At 39.0% G+C, this 20,320-nt stretch overlaps 1 protein-coding gene and 1 pseudogene across 2 annotated transcripts in view; both read left to right on the top strand.

Moving 5' to 3' along the window:
- Positions 1-7,482: 7,482 nt before the first annotated feature.
- GABRA3 (gamma-aminobutyric acid type A receptor subunit alpha3) overlaps positions 7,483-20,320 on the top strand; it is a 242,931-nt gene continuing 230,093 nt past the window's right edge. For both annotated transcript variants that reach the window (XM_086388135.1, XM_086388136.1), the window contains exon 1: positions 7,483-7,742. The gene's annotated coding sequence lies outside the window, so the exon portion shown is untranslated. The remainder of the gene's footprint in view (positions 7,743-20,320) is intronic.
- LOC147341145 (transcriptional repressor p66-alpha-like) overlaps positions 7,855-20,320 on the top strand; it is a 33,274-nt pseudogene continuing 20,808 nt past the window's right edge.

The raw sequence follows: 20,320 nt of genomic DNA on the forward strand, positions 1-20,320 counted from the left end.
GATGTATTGATAGATATTTTTTTTCTTATATTTCAGCATTTTAAAGATATCTCTTTTTTTCTGATGAGAAGTCAATGGTCAAATATATTATTTTTCTTCAGTGTGTTATTTTTTTTTTTCTGGATTCTTTCAAGATTTTCCCTTAATATTTGATTTTCATGTAGTTTGATATGATGTACCCATTTATTTTGCTTGGGGTTCACTAAGCTCCTTGAATCTGTAAATTTATGTTTCATTATATTGGGAAATTGTTCAGGCATTATTTTTCAAATATTTTTCCTGCCTCTTTTGTTTTTTTGCCTTCTGGGACTCCAACTACATATATGTTAAAACTTTGATATTATCTAGCAGATCACTGAGGCTCTATTAATCTTTTTCTATCTTTCTCTCTGTGTATTTCAGGTTGAATAATATCCATTAATTTGTGTTCAAGTTAATTTACTCTTCCTTCCTTCACTTTCAATCTGCTATTAGGCCCACCCAGTAAACTTCAGATATTTAATTTTCAATTCTAGAATTTGCATCTGTTGTTCCTTTTTGATTGTTTCTAGACTTCTGATATGATTTTTTATTTATTTATTAAAAGTGTGTTTTCCTTTATTTCCATTAGTGGTTATGCTAGAAGACTTAAAATCCTTTTCTGCTAATTTCAACATCTGGCCCATTTTAAGGTTGGTCTCCACTGATTGCTGGTAATATTTTCCTATTTCTTTTTTTTCCCTAGCAATTTTGGAGTATACCCTAAACTTTGTGAATGATATATGTAGGATACCTATATTCTCTTTCATTTCTCTGTAGAGAATTGCTTTTTTTGTTTGTTTTAGTCAGCAATTAATGTGGCTGAACTGAAACTCAAAACTCTCCTTTGTGATGGGCAGCACTGAAAATTCTGATTAATTTTTTCAGCTACATTTAGGCTCTTTGGAAACTGTCACCACATGTGTAATTGATAGTTCCATCAGCGATTTGGGCAGTTTGTACACAGAATGGGGATCTCCCACTCTGAAGTTCTCTCAATTATTGGATTTCTCTCATTGCTTTCCAGCTTCAGTTGTCATCCTGAACTCTGTGTTTTGGTTCTACAAGCCAGGGTGTGAGAATTTACACTATGGAAATTGGGAAATACTATGAATTGGGCTTTTATTTATTTTTCCTGGAGATCCAGTTGTTACACATTTACCAGCTGCAACACTTACTTTCAATTTCTCTAGAGTTTTAGTTATTGCGCTGGCCTGTGGCCCACCCTCAGGCAGACATTTTTAAAAAGGGCAAACTTAATATTGTTCCTTTCTTTCAATTGTCAACTCTTTTCCAATTTATGACTATTTATGATACATTTCCAATGCATCCGGATTGTTTTTTGTCAAGGGTTTATTATTGCTGTCTGAAAGAGGATTGGTTTGATAGAAACTGCTCCAATATCAGAAGTGGTTCTAGTAAAAAAAATTTCTGTGGTTTGCAGTGAACTGAGAACATTTATGAAAATACTATTATTTTTAAAGCTATTAATATAGCTAAAACCATACGATTTAAATTATAGTTTTGTTATGAGAGTATCTTCATCTAACTTCTTTGGATTGAAATATCTTTTCTTTTAAAAATGATGGTTTCCCAGATGGTTTATTTGTTTAGTGGCTTTAACTGACAAAAAGGAAACTTGGCCACTGTAGTTGTTCGTATACTATCTTCCCAAAATTCATGTCTGGGCTTCCCTGGTGGCTCAGACAGTAAAGAATCTGCCTGCAATGCAGGAGACCTGGGTTCAATCCCTGGGTTAGGAAGATCCCCTGGAGAAGGGAATGGCTATCCACTCCAGTATTCTTGCCTGCAGAATTCCATGGACCGAGGAGCCTGGTAGGCTACAGTCCATGGGGTCACAAAGAGTTGGACACAATTGAGTGACTAACACAACAAAATGCATATCCATCAGAACCTAAGGATGTGATCTTATTTGGATGTATATTCTCTGTAGAAGTTGTTGCTGTTGTTTAGTTGCTAAGTCATGTCTGACTCTCTGCAACCCCATGAACTGCAGGAAGCCAGGCTTACCTGTCCTTCACAATTTCCCAGAGTTTGCTCAAAATTGGTGATGTCATCCAACCATCTCATCCTCTGCCACCCCTTTCTTCTTTTACTTTCAATCTTTCTCAGCATCAGGGTCTACTCCAATGAGTCAGCTCTTTGCATCAGGTGGCCAAAGTATTGGAGCTTCAGCTTCAGCATCAGTCTTTCCAATGAATATTCAGGACTGATTTCCTTTAAGATTGACTAGTTTGATCTTCTTGCAGTACAAGTAATTCTCAGGAATCTTCTCCAGCACCACAATTTGAAAGCATCTGTTCTTCAGCACTCAACATTCTTTATGATCCACCTCTCACATCCATACATGACTACTGGAAAAACCATAGCTTTGACTATACAGACCTCTGTTGGCAAAGTGATATCTCTGATTTTTAATATGCTGATAGTTTTGTCATAGCTTTTCTTCCAAGGAGCAAGCCTCTTCTAGTTTCATGGTTGTAGCCACAATCTGCAGAGATTTTGGAGCCCAAGAAAATAAAGTCTGTCACTGTTTCCATTTTTTCCCCCTTCTATTTGCCATGAAGTGATGGGACCAGATGCTGTGATCTTAGTTTTCTGAATGTTGAGTTTTAAGCCAGCTTTTTCACTCTCCTCTTTCACTTTCATCAAGAAACTCTTTAGCTCCTCTTTACTTTCTGCCATTAAACTGGTATCATCTGCATATCTGAGGTTGTTGATATTTCTCCAGGCAATCTTGATTCCAGCTTGTGATTCATCCAGCTCAGCATTTCACATAATATATTCTGCATATGTTAATTAAGAAGGGTGACAATATACAGCCCTGTCATCCTCCTTTCCCAATTTTGAACTAGTCCATTGTTCCATGTCCAGTTCTAACTGTTGCTTCTTGACCTGCATACATGTTTCTCAGGAGGCAGGTAAGGTAGTCTGGTGTTCCCATCTCTTTAAGAATTTTCCACAGTTTGTTGTGATCCACAGAGTCAAAGGCTTTAGCATAGTCAATGAAGCAGAAATGGATGTTTTTCTGGAACTCCCTTGCTTTCTCTGTGATCAGATGAATGTTGGCAATTTGTTCTCTCATTCCTCTGCCTTTTCTAAATACAGCTTATACATATGGAAGTTCTTGGTTCACATATTGCTGAAGCCTAGCTTGAAGGATTTTGAGTGTTACCTTGCTAGCATGTGAAATGAGCACAATTGTGTGATAGTCTGAACATTTTTTGGCATTGTTCTTCTTTGGGAGTGGAATGAAAACTGACCTTTTCTAGTCTTGTGGCCACTGCTGAGTTTTCCAAATTTGCTGACATATTGATCTTTTAGGGTTTGAAATAGCTCAGCTGAGAATTCCATCACCTTCACTACCTTTGTCCATAGTAATGCTTCCTAGGCCCCACTTGACTTCACACTCCAGGATGTCAGTGTCTCGGTGAGTGACCACACCATTATGGTTATCTGGGTCATTAAGACCATTTTTGAATATTTCTGTATATTCTTTTCATCTCTTTAATCTCTTCTACTTCTGTTGGATTCTTACTGTTTTAGTGCCCATCCTTGCATGAAATGTTCACTTGATATCTCCAGTTTTCTTAAAGAGATCTCTAGTATTTCCCATTCTATTGTTTTCCTCTATTTCTTTGCATTTTTCATTTAAGAAGGCCTTCTTATTTCTCCTTGCTATTCTCTGGAAGGTTGGATTCAGTTGGGTATATCTTTCCCTTTCTCCCTTGTCTCTCACTTCTCTTCTTTTCTCAGCTATTTGTAAAGCCTCCTCAGACAAACACTTTGCCTTCTTGCATTTCTTTTTCTTGGGTATGGTTTTGGTCACTGCCTCCTGTACAATGTTACGAACATCCATCTGTAGTTCTTCAGGCACTCTGTTACGAACATCAATCTATAGTTCTTCAGGCACTCTGTCTACCAGATCTAGTCCTTTGAATCTATTCATCATCTTCACTGTATAATCATAAGGGATTTGATTTAGGTCATACCTTAATGGCCTAGTGGTTTTCCATACTTTCTTCAATTTAAGCCAGACTTTTGCAATAAGAAGTTCATGATCTGAGCCACAGCCAGCTCCAGGTCTTTTCTTTGCTGCCTGTATAGAGCCTCTTCATCTGTGGCTGCAAAGAACATAACTAATCTGATATTGGTATTGACTGACTGTGGGAAAAGGGGAATACCTGGAGTAACAGGCAAGTTTGGCCTTGGACTACAAAATGAAGCAGGGCAAAGGATTTGTTTTGTCAAAAAGAACACACTGGTCATAGCAAACATCTTCTTCCAACAACACAAGAGACGACTCTACACATGGACGTCACCAGATGTTCAAATATCGAAGTAATCAGTAAAATTTCTTGAGATGATGTCATCCTAGATTTAAGGATGTAAGATTTAAAGATTTAAGGATTTAAATCCTGTTACTGCTGTCTTTATAAGGGAAAAGGCAGGGAAATTTGGTTACACAGAGGCACAGAGGAGAAGACAATTGGAAGACTGAGGCAGAGATTGGAGTGATGGTTCTATAAGGCAAAGAATTCCAGGAGCCACCAGAAGCTGGAAGAGTCATGGAAAGATTCCCCTCTAGAGTCTTTAGGGCAAGTGTGACCCTGCCGATACCTTAATGTCAGATTTGTGGTCTCCAGAATTGTGAGACAATAAACTTTTGTTGTTTTAAGCCACCAAATTTATGGTAATTTGTTATGGCAACCCCATGAAATAATACAGCAACCTTATGTCAGCTTCTAGTATTTCTTCTTGCCATTTCACTAATCCTCTAAATCCAATGAGAATTTATGCAAACAAATACCCACCTGTGCAGGAGGAATTGTACATAGCTATGTGCCCACATATACACTTGCTTTATAGTGGTCTTGGTGTTGTCACTGATTCACTATGACATTGTGTGAGCTATATTTTTTTTTCTGTAGGCAAGTTTCTCTTTCTGCAAAATGAGATGGTTATCTGTTTTTAAATTAATTTATATTGGAGTATATACAGTTTACAGTTTTGTGTTAGCTTCTGCTGTACAGCAAAGTAAATCAGCTATGCTACTGCTGCTGCTGCTGCTAAGTCGCTTCAGTCGTGTCCGACTCTGTGCGACCCCATAGTCGGCAGCCCACCAGGCTCCCCTGTCCCTGGGATTCTCCAGGCAAGAACACTGGAGTGGGTTGCCATTTCCTTCTCCAAAGAATGAAAGTGAAAAGTGAAAGTGAAGTTGCTCAGTCATGTCCAACCCTGAGCGACCCCATGGACTGCAGCCTACCAGGCTCCTCCTTCCATGGGATTCTCCAGGCAAGAGTACTGGAGTGGGGCGCCATTGCATATACATATATACCCTGTTTTTGGATTTCACTCACATTTAGGTCATCACAGAGCATTGAAAAGAGTGCCCTGTTCAGTAGGTTCTTGTTAGTTATCTATTTTATACATACTAGTGTATATATGTCAATTCCAATCTCCCAATTTGTCCACCCCCTTTCTCCTTAGTATCCATACATTTGTCCTGTATGTCTATGTCTCTATTTCTGTTTTGCAAAGATCATCTACACCATTTTTTCTAGATTCCACATATATGCATTAATATATGATATTTGTTTTTCTCTTTCTTACTTCACTCTGTGTGAATTTTTAGGTCTGGCCACATCTCTGCAAATTGCACAGTTCAAAAAGATATACACACCCCATTGTTCATTGCAGCACTATTTGCAACAGCCAGGACGTGGAAGCAACCTAGATGTCCATCAAGAGATGAATGGATAAAGAAGATGTGGTGTGTATACACACACACACATACACACACACACACAATGGAATACTACTCAGTCACAAAAAGGAATGAGATGGTTATCTCTATGGGTCCTTACAGTTCAGTGACTGAGCCTGTAGATTCCTCTATATAAACTCAGTAAATGGGTATATGCATGTAGTCAGAGTATAGCACATGTACCTCAATGAACAGAAGTAGAGAGTTTTAGGAATTTTTTGGAGGGAGTGGATCCAATAGGATAGTGGTTCAGATAGAAATAGTACACTATTATTATTATTACAATACACTATTATTAAATTATTATTATTAAATAGTACACTATTATTATTATAGTGGGAAGAATTTTAAATGCCTTCCGTGTCCCAGTCTATATATATGTGTGTGTGTGTGTGTGTGCATATATATATATATATAAGTACACTTAACATACACAATAAACATATGTTCAATCAGATGCCCTAAAGGACCATTTTGACTCTCTGACTAAATGGGTTAAAAAAATCACATAAGAGGGGCTGAACTCTTTGATAGGAGCATTTCATATTTATGTTGCCCCTTAAATGCTCAAAAGGGAATGCTTTGTCAGTGTGATTTGAGGTCCCATTTGTGGACTCATTTTTGGAAAACCTTTTAAATTTGGTAGTCTATATTTCACTCTCCACAGGTCAACTCCTTCATCTGAGATTTTCCTGTCTTAGAGCCTAGATTGTTAGGTGTGAAAGGGTCTTTCAAAATCATGTCCATCCATCACCATTCATTTTGCCATTGAGGATAATGAGGGTCAGACTTGTCAAAGATAATAATCAAGTAATTTTCAGAGGCAGAAGTCAAAGCTAAGTTCCTTTATTTTACTCTCAGTCTAGGTCTTTTCCTACCCCTTGTTGCATTATTACTATAATTTGTCCAGTTTTTTTCCCCAATGGGAATATTATTCTTTTATACTTTGAGTTAATTAATCTCCCTCCTTCCTTTCTTTCTCCTTGTGCAAACTTACATGTAGGCTCACAAACTTACATACACCAATATTCCCTTTAGAGGTTTTTGAAAGGAAAGCTTTGTGGTTCTGCTGCTTGACTGTTTTGCCTGGAGGTAAGCTCCAGCTGACAGTTCTGTATTGGGTCTACACTTCTACTTGGTTGGAGGTGGGGGTGGCAGATCAATGTGGCTGAACCCTTTCTTCTTAGTGGAGTGGGAATGGCAACCTCTTTGATGTAGTAGTATTATTATTTTTTTAGTTCATTATTGTCCTCAGAGATGTAATGTGAACAGACAGATTTGTCCAACCTTTATATGGAGCCTGGGCTAAGGCGCGCCCATAGGGATGAAAGGGAGACAGACCATTTATCTTCCGTCTAGGAGCAGCTAGCTAGTAAGCATCACACATCAAGTATGGTAATCCATACTTCCTTTATCCTCCTATTCGCTCTTATCCTTTATGCTCTCTTTCCTTTCCCTTTGCTTCCTTTGCTCTTCCCCTTCTCTCAGAGCTTCCCTGTTTCTCTGCTGGATAGCTTAAAGAATCAAATACTACTTTAGTCTTTCCTAAAACAACCACAGATGCAAACCTTTGCAGCGCTGTATTCTGAGCCCCAGCACAGCCGCGTGCTCAGCACCAAGCAGTGGTGAATCCAAAACCAGCAAAGGGGGAGGGGAAGTGGGAAGGGAGGTGGGGGGGGGGGAGAGAGAGAGAAGAGAAGGGAGCGAGAGAGGGGGAGAGAGAGAGGAAGGAAGGGAGGGTGAGAGAGAGAGAGACGGAGAGCGTGAGCGCGCGCAAGCTAGCGAGCAAACCAGAGAGACAGACGGGAGAGGGACCAGGGAGAGACCCAGAGAAACAGAAGAGGAAGCCGAGCTCTGTGAGGGCTCAACCTCCAACTTGTTTCAGTTCGTTCATCCTTCTCTTCTCTCCGCTTCGGGGAAGTGACTGTGGCGCTTGGTAAGAAACATAGCTTTCCCTCCTTCCCCCTCCCCCAAGCTCAGGTCTCCTTAAGCGATAACATCTCTCCCCCGTACGGAGAGTCTCCTTGGGTTGGCCAGCGAGGCGAGACATGCTCTGCAGCTGTGATGCTATCCTGGGTTTCCCAGTGGGGCTGGTGGAAGCCCAGAGTCGGCATCTGGGCAGGGAGACACAGGGGTAAAACCTGATTTGAGGAAGAGGGGTTTGCGATGTGGTTGGTGTATGCGCTATTTGCTTCATTGTCAGTGAATTGTTTTGTTCCTTTTAGGAAGCAGGTCAGCATTGACCTTGCAAATTGCTTGGGGGGCCGGCAGCTGCTGCAGAAAGACACCGAGTGGCCCCTAGCCAGAGCAGAAAGCACTGTCATGACCCCCCAGACAGCCCTAAGCACAGGGATGGGGTAATGGCTGGAGCTTCCTTGCTCCTTTAACTCTTTCTCTGCAGCTGCTTCTCCTTGCTGGAAATGAGAAAGGAGAATACATTGTAGTCCCTTTCCCCTCTCCCTATTACCTCCCCCAGATGCAAGTGAGTAGAAAGTTGTAAATAACTGTTTCCTTTGAAAGCAGGTGGAGACCTCCCCCCTTCCCTTAAGAGGCTCTTTGGGCCTGAGTTCCTTCACAAACTTGGGAGGTTTCCCTTGCTTCTCTGTGGGAAGCCCATTGCCTGCCCACTCCCCATTCCAGGTAGTTAAGCTGATAGGCTAGACCCAGGATTCAGATATCCCACCCCATCAACTGGCAGGCTTGGTATTAGGTCCAGCTCTGTCCTTGGGAGGGAAGAAACACCTGATGGTTTGTCTGGAACTGAATTTCCAGTTTGCTGCTCCTCTGGCTGTGGCTGCGGGTGGCTTAGGCAGGAGGACTGGGGGAGGGGTGGCTGTTGGATTTAGAGAGTGCAGGGTGAAGAGCTGATTGGTGTGAATGGTATGATTTATTGAGGGTCAGTAGGTTCTGGGTGTCTGTAGCTATGCAAGGGTTGGCTAAAGCTCTTGTAGTATATCCTCTCTGAATTGGTCGGGGTGAAGATCTGGTTGCTTGATGGGGGCTCTTTGAGTTGGCGACACAGCTGTACCCGTGGTAGTAATTATAACACCTGCAATGCCAATTGCTGACACTGTTGAGTGCTTACAATGTTTCAAATCTTCGGCTGTGACTTTAACATGTATTATTCTTACATTAACCATATGAAGCAAGATACTATCATTTTTCTTAGTGATGAGGAAACTGAGGCACAGAGACGTTTAGCAATTAAATGCCCTGACTGGGAATTAGAACACAGGCAACCTGGTTCCAGAATGTACAGTCTTGACCACTAAGCACCACTGCCTCCCTGGGGAGAATTTTCTACCCTCGTCTGTTAGGCAAGTGTAGGTATACTAGAAAGGGTGCTGCCTGGCAATTCTTTTTTGGAAAGTAGTAGAGTCCTTTGTCATTGAAGGCAATGGCAACCCACTCCAGTACTCTTGGTTAGAAAATCCCACGGACGGAGGAGCCTGGTAGGCTGCAGTCCATGGGGTCGCTAAGAGTCGGACATGACTGAGCGACTTCAGTTTCATTTTTCACTTTCATGCAGTGGAGAAGGAAATGGCAACCCACGCCAGTGTTCTTGCCTGGAGAATCCCAGGGAGGGGGGAGCCTGGTGGGCTGCCGTCTGTGGGGTCACACAGAGTCGGACACGACTGAAGTGACTTAGCAGCAGCAGAGTCCTTGTGTAAAGTAACAGGAATTTAGAGTGGGGCATAGTGTCTAGCTATTGTGGAGCCAAGCCTCATCTGGATTTCCTAGAGGGGCTGCCCAAAAGACTTTCCTTGGACAGCCTGCTTTCCTTTGAAAAGAATGCCAGGAAAGACTTCATTTTTCCATTGTCATGGCCTCATCCATCTAACATCCAGCTAAAGACTCCTTTTAGGACCAGCTGTCGCTCTTTTCTTCTGAGAGCTTCGAGTCACCTTGTTCTGAAAATTGTAGAGTACTAAAACCTTGGAACTGGAAGGATCCCTAAAGGTTATTAAGCTTTACTTCTCCACCCAGTACTTGAATTTGTCCTAAGCATCCAATTCTTTGACTAATTTCTATTTGAACTCCCTGGAGTGACAGAGAGCTCATTAGGTGGCTCCTTCTATACTGTCAGGAAGTAATCCCTGTTATAAGCCAATGTCTATCTCCCTGTAACGTCTCTTCGTTGGTTCTTTGGGACTTTCTAGAACAAATTTGCTTCTTAATAATAGTGCCTTAGATAGTTGAAGACAGCTGTATCTCTCCCCTCAAGCCTTGAATCTGACAGGACCACAAGGAAGGGATCATCATGTGTCTCATTTGGGGGACTAGACTTTTATTAATATGGCCTATTATACCATTCTCTTGTTTGTCAGCCACAGACTGATCATACTGAGTTTTGTAAAGCAGCCTTAATCTTGTATGTTCTCTTCCTTGGAAAAGCTTGCTATCTGGTATCAAGTGGACTGATGGGAACAAAGATGGTCTCTGTTCTTTTCCAAAAACCAGAAATCAGTGCTATTTCTTCTGAAGCCCCAGAATGTCCATATAGCAGGCAGAGAATAAGCATGTGGGAAGATTTGGGAAGAAAGGGTTAACCATAATTATAAAGGAAACATTTGGAATCTTGTGATTCAAGATTCATAGTATATAAAAGATAGAAGAATAAATTGTTATATCAGTGTCTCAGGAACAATGACATCACTGAGGGGATGGTACAGAGGGGGACTGGGTGGAATAGGAGTGAGCATGTGGTGTGTTGGAGTGGAAAACTGACCTGGTTGTTAGGAAAGTTGAGTTCTATTGCTAGCTCTGAAAAAATTGCCAGTTACGTTAGACACATGATTTCCTCTGCATGGATCTCAGCTTCTCTGAGGGGTTTTCAGCTCTGCAATTCTCTGTCTGAAGTAAATTGTAAAATCTCAGGGTTCTAAGGGACTTCAGAAATCATCTAGGCCAGTTCTTCTCAAACTTGAACGTGCAAAAGAATCCCCTGAGGATCTTGTTAAAATGTTAATTCCGATTCCGAGGGTCTGGGGTGGGAACCTGAGTTTTGCATTTTCAACAAAATGACAGGTAATCCTTAAACTGCTGTTCCAGTGCTTTTCTTTTTTTTTTTAATTTTATTTTATTTTTAAACTTTACATAATTGTATTAGTTTTGCCAAATATCAAAATGAATCCGCCACAGGTATACATGCGTTCCCCATCCTGAACCCTCCTCCCTCCTCCCTCCCCATACCATCCCTCTGCTGGGCATACACACTGAGGAAACCAGAAGGGAAAGAGACACGTGTACCCCAATGTTCATCGCAGCACTGTTTATAATAGCCAGGACATGGAAGCAACCTAGATGTCCAGTGTTTTTCAAACTATCTAGGTGAAGAACCAGTTTTTTAAAATTTCCCAATCCACCACAGATAGTTTCTTTAGTAAAATACATTAAGTATGAATTACTAGAAAAATAAAAGCCATGCAAAATATACGCTATCATTTTATTGTTAGATTCAACAGACATAAAATTAATTTTTTTCAAGTTGAGTTGCTACATTTTGTAAGTACATATTCTCAATTTCTGCATGTGTGTGCTTCTCAATTTTTATACTTAGGTCATTGCTGTCTAGTAATAATAGTTTGTAGATAAGCAATGATCCTTGGACCACACTTCGAGCAGCACTGTTCTAGGCTACCTGCCCATCTATCTAATTTAAGAGGCTCAGATTGGGCCCAGTTATAGTTTCTAAATAATCCCTGCCAAATGATCTTTCACCCTCAGGTTAGTATCTCCTTTGATGGAAAATTTAATATCCTCTCAAAGTAGCATTAGTTGGGTGTTGTGACTGCAATAACGGGTTTTTAAAAGCTTCTATAAATTCCACTCTTAGATTATATATTTCAAGCTAGTAGGGGGCTGTATCAGTCCAGTTTATTGTAACGTCAGACACTATCATAGTATATGGCATAAAGTAGGTGCTTGTTAAATTAAAGGAACAGACGAGTTGGTGCTAGTGATGACTTTTGGGGCCATATGTTCATTTTAAAAGTAATTTTGTTTTCTTTCCAGCATTTTGGGGGGCAATATTCATCGTATTTTTACAAATTTCTTATGTTGAATTAGAAGGCAAGCTCACCTGTCCCAGATAGCTACCAGGCATCTTAATTTTACTTTGAAGGAATTATAGGAAGATAAGAAAATATTTTTCTACATTCTAGGTCCCAAATTTTTACCTTTAACCCAGTCATTCATCAGTTCAGTCATTCAACAGCTATTTATTCAGTGATATGGTTAAGCACCGTGCAGATGTTAGAAAGGTAAGCTACACAGACATGGTACTTGCTTATTTGGGGCTTGTAGTCTGATGGGGAAGAGGTAATAAATCAGATAATCACACAACTGTGTTATTTCAGTCAGCAACACATGTTTTAAAGGAAAAGTATGGGTGGAGTAGGGCTAGGAAGGTATATAACAGAGGAAATCTGATCTGGTTTGGGGTTTAAGAAAACCTTCCTTGAGGAAGTAATATTAAGGCTGAATAAAGACATGCGGGTGGGGTGACGGTGATAGAAGGGATGGAGTAGTTTTCTAGATGAAGGGAAGAGCACGCATGAGGATCCTAGGATGAGAGAAGCATAGTGACTTTGGAAAATTGAGCAAACTCTGGGATGGCTGGAGTGGGACACTGTAAGGATTTTGGCCTTTATTCTAGAAACAAAGGGACTGATTGAAGGCTTTCAAGCAAGGAGGCTGATATGACTTTAACTGAATCTATTCGTATAAGATTATTACGAGCACATTATGGACCAAAGAAAATGTGGGAGACACAGACTGATTTAGGAATAGTCTCTGCCCTCCAAGATGACACAGTCAAATAGGAGAGAGAAGAAATACACAAACAACTATGATACTATGAGAGCCACACTCATAAAAGAAGGAAAGGGCTTGCAGCCAAAGAGATCAAAAACAGCTTCCTGGAAGTAGCATTTGAACTGGGTTTTGAAAATTGGACAAACTGTGGAGAGAGTTTGGGGGATGGGAAAGGTGTTCTAGGCAGAGGCCAGAAAAATGTATTGGGAACAGTGAATTCAGTTGCATTGGAGTATGGTAAGTATGTGATAAATGTTTTGTGAGGTACTTGGAGGGCTTCACTATAAATAATATTGAATGCTAGCTTGGAAACTTAGGACTTTGCTCTTTATGTAGTAGAGTCATCTCCCTTATTTTATGGATGAGCAATCTGATCCTTGGAGGTGGAGTGACTTGATTTGAGTGAGGTCACACAGGTAGTACTATTGCTATAGCCCACCAAGAAGTACTGGGCACAGTTGGAAAAAAATATGGGATTGGAGCTCTGGAAAGAACTTATCTGGAGAGAGGGATTTGAGAGTTATCGATAAAGAAGCAAAACTTGAAGTAGAAAAAAAAGGATCTAAGGATTTCTTTGGAGAATGCTTATCTTAGGATGTGTACATGCTAAGTCGCTTCAGTCGTGTTCGACTCTTTGCGACCCTGTGGACTGTAGCCCACCAGGCTCCTCTATCCTTGGGATTCTTCAGGCAAGAATACTGGAGTGGGTTGCCATGCCCTCCTCCAGGGGATCTTCCCAACCTAGAGACTGAACCTACGTTTCTCATGTCTCCTACATTGGCAGACGTGCTCTGTACCGCCAGCGCCACTTGGGAAGCCCAAAGTGTTAGCTGCTCAGTCCTGTCTGACTCTTTTCGACCCCATGGACTATATAGCCCACCAGGCTTATCTGTCCAAGGAATTGTCAAGGCAAGAAAAACTGGAGTAGGTAGCCATTCCCTTCTCCAGGGGATCTTCCTGACCCCAGGGATTAAACCCGGGTCTCCCACATTGTGAGCAGATTCTTTACCATGTGAGCCATCAGGAAAGGGAAAACAAATATCAGTTTGTATGAAAGCTATGAAGGAGGAGACATCAGACATGTAGAAGGAAAATTAGGGGAGTACAGTATTGTGAATGGAGAAGGCACTGGTAACCCACTCCAGTACTCTTGCCTGGAGAATCCCATGGACGGAGGAGCCTGGTAGGCTGCAGTCCATCAGGTTGCTAAGAGTCGGACATGACTGAGCGACTTCACTTTCACTTTTCACTTTCATGCATTGGAGAAGGAAATGGCAACCCACTTCAGTGTTCTTGCCTGGAGAATCCCAAGGATGAGGGGAGCCTGGTGGCTGCCGTCTATGGGGTCGCACAGAGTCAGACATGACTGAAGCGACTTAGCAGCAGCAGCAGTATTGTGAAAGAGCCAAGAGAAGAGAGGCCTTATCCACTGATTGAACAAATATTTTGTGACTACATAAGATTGACTAAGCATGTCCCATATAATAGTGACCAAAATAGACATGGTTGTTGTCACTTTGGGGCTCATGGTTTAGATGTGGAGATAGACTTTATTCTACAAGCTACTGAACTATATAATTGTATTTTGCCATCAGTGTATAGAGGAAAATGTACTGCTTTAAGAAGGAAGGTGTGGTCAACATGTTAGACTTTTCACAGAAGTTGAATGTACTGAGACACGATACCCTGCTTCTAACAGTCCTCCCCCATTTTGATGCTCACAGTGCTTCCTAACAGTTAAGACTGGGTGATGCGTATCCATTTTGCAGATGTTCAACCGATGATAGTGCTGTAAGGAAAGATTACATGTCGTGTTGCACAGCTGAAACTGTCAATGAGCCAGGACTCTTTCCAGACCTCCCAACTTTCCCCATTCTATAAATTAGAGAAAGAGGCACTTGATTTTAAAAATGATGAATAATTAGATATTAAAGATCTCTCTTAAATAGGATTTTGGATAGCCTACTCCTAGGTTCTAGTCCTGGCATAGAGGCTTAGTTTCTTGTGACAAATCACCTGTCTTATTTGAGCTTCTAATGGTAAAATGAGGAGGGTTGGATTAGACCTGGATGATTTATAAAGACTCCCAACTGTAAGGTTCTGTGGTTCATGCTCTATTCTGTACTATATTCTAATGGTCCTGTGCAGGTAGTTCAGGCCCAGTTATTTATTTAAGAAACACAGGATTTTATATGGAATTCTGAAGGTTGCTAACTTCGGTGGAATAATTCACAGGGTCTGAAAGAGATCACAGCAAGACCCTTTTATTGTTCCATTTATGAGATTGCTGAAATCATGACTGTCTTGTTAGCTAAGGACAGAACTGATTGTATTCTAAAATCTGTAGTAAATCTGGGTATTGGATGATATTTCTACTATTGCTGGTTTGAAATACACTAAGAGTACTGAAAAAAAAATGGTACAGTATACTGTGAAATAGAGGCAAGATGATTAACTCATGTTCTTAAATGTTGTCTCTTCCTAGGGGGAACATATATGATAAAGGGAAATATTGGTTGGTAATAGAAAAACACCTTTTATATTTCAAACGTGGCTTTTAAAATATTGACATTTATACACAGTATGTCTCCTCACCATACACAGAAGGAAGAATAAAAATCTCCAGGAAGTATATTTTGAAGGGTGCTTTTTCTCTTTAGAAAATGATTTCTTAAAAGAAATCAAGTATTACACAGATTTTTTTGAAAGGAAGGGGAGGTGGATGGGAATGGATTATGTAAGTGATCATAGCATAAAATAACTTTTTAAAATAGTACAAGAGAAGCTCATATGACATATATTTTGAGTATCTTCTACTTGAGATACTTCAATTTTCAGTATCATACTTAACACACAGTGTCCAAATCTGGAAATCTGGACTCTGTACTCAAGGCATGGCTGATAAGTGCCATCGTTCAAAACATTTTGCACATTTATTAATCTACCTTGAGGCTATAAAATCTGCCTTTAAACAGATTTTTTCCAGATATAAAAGTAAAACAGCCTCAGAAAATTTGGAAAATGGAGAGAAGCTAATACAAATCACCTCTGAATACCTAGCCCAAAGATAACTTGTTCTACTTCCTTCCAGATGTTTCCATGTTTACATGATTGAGATCATACCTTATATTCTATTTTATATGTGGTTTCTCCATTGGTATCATATTGTGAGCATTTCCCATGTGATTCAGCAGCCTTCAAACAATTCTAACAGCTACTGTACATAATTTTCAGTTGTAAAATTTATACCCAATTTATTTAAGAGATCCTATATTGGTCATTTAAATTATTTTCACTTGTAAGTTATCATAAATAGCCTTGCAATGTATATACCCTTATGCATAAATCTTTGCTTCTTTGAACCTTGCCCCATTCAGGTTTTTATTCAATGTCACCTCGATGAGGTCTTCTGTAACAACTGTAACATAAAAATGAAAACTCTTCTCCCTTAACACTTACTTTTTTCCTTTCTTGCCTTATTTTTTCTCTCTGGTCTGTATCATCACCTAACAGACTAGATATTTTATTTATTTGTTACCTGAATCCTTGTATTAAAAGGTAAGCCTGTCAAGTACAGGGATTTTTTTTTTCTATTTTGTTTGTTTTATGGGTTTTTATGAAGGCATTACTGTGCCTAAGTTCAGTTCAGTTGCTCAGTTGTGTCTGAGTCTTTGTGCCTAAGGATATTATTGTGCCTAAGGATATTACATTTTCAAAGGTTCTTGACATAAGTGTGAAGTTGTCCTACTGTATAAGATGGCCAATTTCTGCTAGTAATCCTATGCCAGTACTGGGTATTGTTATTCTTTTTTTTTAATTGGAGGCTAATTACTTTACAATATTGTGGTGGTTTTTGCCATACATTCACATGTTTAAATTCTTTGCCAATCTGATAGAGGCAAAACAGTATTCTATAATTTTAATATGTTTCTTTTATTATAGTTAGCATGGATACTTTCCTGTGTTTCCTGGTCACTTTTGTTTCCTTCCTGTAAGCATGTATTGATGACCTATATGCATTTTTCTTTTGAGAACTTAAGTGTTTCTTATTCACTTGTGGGGACAATGTGTGCATGTACTAGACATTAGATCTTTCTTCAGGCAATGGCAGCCCACTCCAGTACTCTTGCCTGGAAATCCCATGGACAGAGGAGCCTGGAAGGCTGCAGTCCATGGGGTTGCTGAAGGTCGGACACGACTGAGCGACTTCATTTTCACTTTTCACTTTCATGCATTGGAGAAGGAAATGGCAACCCACTCCAGTGTTCTTGCCTGGAGAATCCCAGGGACAGGCGAGCCTGGTAGGCTGCCGTCCATGGGGTCACACAGAGTCAGACACGACTGAAGCGACTTAGCAGCAGCAGTAGCAGCAGATCTTTCTTCTGGGGTATATGTGGAATGTATTTTCCAGATTGTGTTTTAATTTAACTTTAATGTACAAATTAGCTTTTATGTAATTATTTATGCCTCTGTCTCTTTTCATTTGTATTTTTTTTCTGATAAATTAATATTTAAGAAGTTTTTCCTTATCCAAAATGGGATAAGTGTTTGAATGGATTGTGTTTTCATTTTTATTGCTTATGTTTAATTGTTTAATCCCCCTGGAATTTATTGTGGTGTGAGGTACTTTTCAAAATTGTTTTCCTCTTAAGTGGTTTTACAGTACCAAATATTGAATAAAGCATTCTTTCTGACCATTCTGTGATACCATATTATATATTATAGTACAAATTATTATATTTAGTATGTTCTCTTTGGGTTTCTTTTTCTGTTTTTCATTTCTTCTAGCTTGTCTCTTCTTGATCTAGTTGCAAAGTTTAAATCTTATTGCAGTTGCAGTTTTTATTACCTCAGCTCTTCTACTTAATTTGTATAACTATATAGAGTGTATAGGGGCTTCCCGAGTGGCTCAGTAGGTAAAGAATCCACTTGCAATGCAGGAGATGCAGGTTTGATCCCTGGATTGAGAAGATTCCCTGCAGGAGGGCACAGCAACCCACTCCAGTATTCTTACCTGAAGAATCCCATGGACAGAGGAGCCTGGTGGGCTACAGTCTATAGTGTCATACAGAGTCAGACATGATTGAAGCAGTTTTGCATGCATGCATAGAGAGTATATAATAGCAGTAACATCTATTTTATGTTTTTAATTTTATGAACTGGATCTCTCTATACATACAGAGAAAATGTTATTTATAATTTTAACTTTCATTCCTTCCACTTAACTCAAATTTATTATTATAAATTTTTTACATGTTTGTTTTCTTCTATTTTTTAACTTTGAAGAATTTAAAATATTGACAAGGAGACTCAGAAGTATGTAAAACAATGAGCAAATAACCACATATATGCTTTCTCAGAATGAACAAGTGTTATTAGCATTTTGTTATTTCTTGTTCAGATATGTCTTAATGAAATAAAACATTGCAGATAAACTTTATCTTCCCTTTGAGTCTAGGCCCAGCTTCATTTTTTCCCATATCCTTTCAAAATATAACATGCAGAGCCACCCACATTTGCTTATTTTTTGTTTGGTCACTTTCTACTAACTGATTTGTAAAAGAGTTCTTTTTATATTCTGGATACTAATTATTTGTCAGTTATATATGTTGCATATATCTGCTTCTAATATGTCACCTTGGCTTTCTGTTTGTTTATAGGGTCATTTTTAGTATAGAAATTTTAGATTTTCATTATAAATTTATGAATTTTTTCCTTCATGAATTGTTATTTTTGTGTCATATTTAAGAAGTATTTTCTTATTCCATCAACATAAAAGACTTTCTCCAAATTTTCTTTAAAATTTAAAACATTTTGCTTCACTTTTTAAGAACATCTGGATTTTATTTTTACATGTGATGTGAAATATAGGTCGATTTTTTTCTATGTCAAATATCATTTGTTAATTTATACACAACTGATTTACAATGTAAAGTCCATCATATAACCTAATTTCCATAGATGCTTGCATCTATTTCTGGCCTGTCTATATGCTCTATTAATCCATTTGTGTACACTTGTGTTGTTTTAATTATGAATGCTTTATATCAATCTTGATTATTTTGTAAGGTCAAGTTATTTTTCATTCTCTGCAGTTACCCACACCCACACCATTTTTCTTGTTCTTTCTGAGTTGTCTTGATTATTTTTGGCCCTTTATTCCCTTTAACTTAATTTTTAAAATAAGATTGTCAAATTCCAATAAAATCATGCTGATTTTTCTTCCAATTTTATTGAATATGTAGAATGAATTCAAGCAGAATTGGCATATTTTTGATAAAGAGATTTACTACTTATGAATAGTGTATCTCAATATTATTTAAATTCTATTTTTATAATCTTTGATAGAGATTTATAGTTTTATTAATACTTTTATGTATAAGATATATTCCTGCTGCTGCTGCTAAGTCGCTTCAGTCGTGTCCGACTCTGTGCGACCCCATAGACAGCAGCCCACCAGGCTGCCCCGTCCCTGGGATTCTCCAGGCAAGAACACTGGAGTGGGTTGCCATTTCCTTCTCCAATGCATGAAAGTGAAAAGTGAAAGTGAAGTCACTCAGTCGTGTCTGACTCTTAGCAACCCAGTGGACTACAGCCTACCAGGCTCCTCCGTCCATGGGATTTTCCAGGCAAGAGTACTGGAATGGGGTGCCATTGCCTTCTCCGAAGATATATTCCTAGGCATCTTCAATTTTTTACTCAAATTTATTAAGACACACTTCTCATGAAATAAAATGTACCCTTGAGAGTACACATTTCAAAATTTCGACAGATGTATATGATCAGATAACCATGACCACCACTGCAATAAAGATACAGAAAATTTCCCTCCCCTCAAAAAGGTCACTTGTGCCTGTTTGCAGTCAGTTATCTGGGAAAGAATTTATCTGTCTTTATAGTTTTGCTTCTTCTGTAATATATAAATGGAGTCATATAGTATGTAGCCTTTTGTATTTGGCTTCTTTCATTTAGCACATGTTTTTTTTTTTTTTTTTTAATTTTATTTTATTTTTAAACTTTACATAATTGTATTAGTTTTGCCAAATATCAAAATGAATCCATCACAGGTACATGTTTTTATGATTCATCTCTGTAATTGTATGTATGAGCAGTTTGTTCTTTACTATTGTTTTATTAAAATGTTTATTTATTTGGCTGTGCCAGGTCTTAGTTGTGGCATGTGGGATCTAGTTCCCTGACCAAGGATCTAACCTGGGTCCCCTGCATTGGGAGCACAGAGTCTTAGCCACTGGACTACCAGGGAAGCCCCTATTTATTATTGTTGAGTAGTGTATTTATTCATTAGTTGATGGACGTTTGGGTGTTTTCCACTTTTTTGCTATTGTAAGTAATTCTGTTATAAATGTTCTTATACAGGTTTTTGTTTGCACATATATTTGCATTGAAATTCTCTCTGAGGATAATTTCTGGGTTATATAGCAATTGAATACTTTTATAAGAAGCTGTCAAACTGTTCTCCAAAGTAGCTATACCATTTTGTATTCCTACTAGCAGCATATAAGAGTCCTAGTTGCTCAACATCCCCACCTACACTTGGCATTTTCAGTGTTTTTTTAATTATTAAACTTAAGTGTTAGAGAAGTTTTAGATATACAAAAAACTGAAGAGAATGTATGGAGAGTTACTTTATCTGTTCCCCCTCAGTTTTCTCTACTACTGACATTTTGCATTAATGTA

The sequence above is a fragment of the Bos grunniens genome, chromosome X (assembly GCF_055505025.1).
Source record: "Bos grunniens cultivar Pamir isolate PY7600 chromosome X, Bosgru_T2T1.0, whole genome shotgun sequence".
Lineage (NCBI taxonomy): Eukaryota > Metazoa > Chordata > Mammalia > Artiodactyla > Bovidae > Bos > Bos grunniens.